General features: G+C 42.5%; 1 long non-coding RNA gene across 1 annotated transcript; it reads left to right on the top strand.

The window, feature by feature from the left end:
- Positions 1 to 1,102: 1,102 nt before the first annotated feature.
- On the top strand, positions 1,103 to 1,358 carry LOC139027010 (uncharacterized). Its single transcript, XR_011479027.1, has 3 exons — positions 1,103 to 1,211; positions 1,242 to 1,268; positions 1,326 to 1,358. It is a non-coding gene; the product is annotated as an uncharacterized lncRNA (long non-coding RNA).
- The last annotated feature ends 115 nt before the right edge of the window (positions 1,359 to 1,473 follow it).

The following is a 1,473-nucleotide window of genomic DNA, read 5'->3' as shown; positions in this document are numbered from 1 at the left end:
TCTGGTGTTCTGTCTCTTCTGTCTCCTGTCTGTTTGTAATGTTTCTGATCCTCTGTGTTCTGTCTCTTCTTTCTCCTGTCTTGTTTGTAATGTTTCTGGATCCCTCTGTGTTCTGTTCTCTTTCTGTTCTCCTGTCTGGTTTGTAATGTTTCTGATCCTCTGTGTTCCGTCTCTTACTGTCTCCTGTCTGTTTGTAATGTTCTGATCCTCTGGTGTCTGTCGCTTCTGTCTCCGTCTGTTCAATGTGTTCTGATCCTCTGCGTGTTCTGTCTCTTCTGTCTCCTGCTCTGTTTTGTAATGTTTCTGATCCTCTGTGTTCTGTCTTTCTCGTCTCCTGTCTGTTGTTCTAGTTTATGTGTTCCAGTATCGGCCTTTGGGACGGCAGTATGCCATGTCATGTCTTACTCACGGAACAGCAGTGCAGTCGAGCCATATTCTTTGGAAATAGGCCGATGCAACTGACGTGGTCCAGGGAACATCTTAATGAAAACGATGTCTACATAGGAGAAAGGCTCATCGCAGCCAAACCTCATGACGGATACCCACTGCTGAGTACCATCTCTTGAATCGTCATAATGGTAACAGCCGAATGCAGGGACTCTAGTTAACAGCACGCACACACACTGCATCGTCTTCTTCACCCACCTTCTCTCCCTGCTTGGAGAGACTGCAACAACCCAAACAGAGCGATACTATTCTCCATTCAATGACGTCTTTAACGGCTCTTGAAGACCCGGAAGGCCTTTTTGTTCTCCTTGGTTTGGAAGCCTAACACGAGAAGACTAGTTTCAGCGAAACAATCCAGAAGTGACCAACCCCCTATCAGGAGGTGGTGGCGTCCTTTGGAGGGAATCATTCAACACATTCCCTTTATACGCTGTGTCACTACACAAACAGGGAAGATGTAAAGTGGTCAACAGATGTTACCCGTTTGTCACACAAATATAGAACACAATGAATGTCTGCATGGATACTAATAGTGTTACATGTCTCTCAAATGGATACTAATAGTGTACCACGTGTCTGTATGGACTATAATAGTTACACTGTCTGCTATGGATTAATAACATAGGTGACAACTGTCTGTATGACTACAATAGTGTACACTGTCTGTATGCGATACTAATAGTGAACACTGTCTGTATGGATACAATTGTGTCACGGTCTGTATGGATACTAAGAGTGAACACTGTCTGTATGGATACTAATAAGTGTCCACTTCCTGTATGGATTAATAATAGTGAACACTGTCTGTATGGATACTAATAGTGACACTGTCTGTATGAGATACTAAACGTGAACACTTCTGTATTTGATACTAATAGTGTACCACTGTCTGTATGGATACTAATAGTGTCACTGTCTTGCTGATTGGTACTAATAGTGAACACTGTCTTTATGGATACTATACGTAACACTTCTGTATGGATACTAATATAACACGGTCATGTATGGATACTAATAGTGTACACT

This window comes from Salvelinus sp. IW2-2015, unplaced genomic scaffold (genome assembly GCF_002910315.2).
Source record: "Salvelinus sp. IW2-2015 unplaced genomic scaffold, ASM291031v2 Un_scaffold6806, whole genome shotgun sequence".
Lineage (NCBI taxonomy): Eukaryota > Metazoa > Chordata > Actinopteri > Salmoniformes > Salmonidae > Salvelinus > Salvelinus sp. IW2-2015.
The sequence above is the reverse complement of the archived record's forward strand: the minus strand, read 5'-3'. Positions and strand labels throughout refer to the sequence as shown.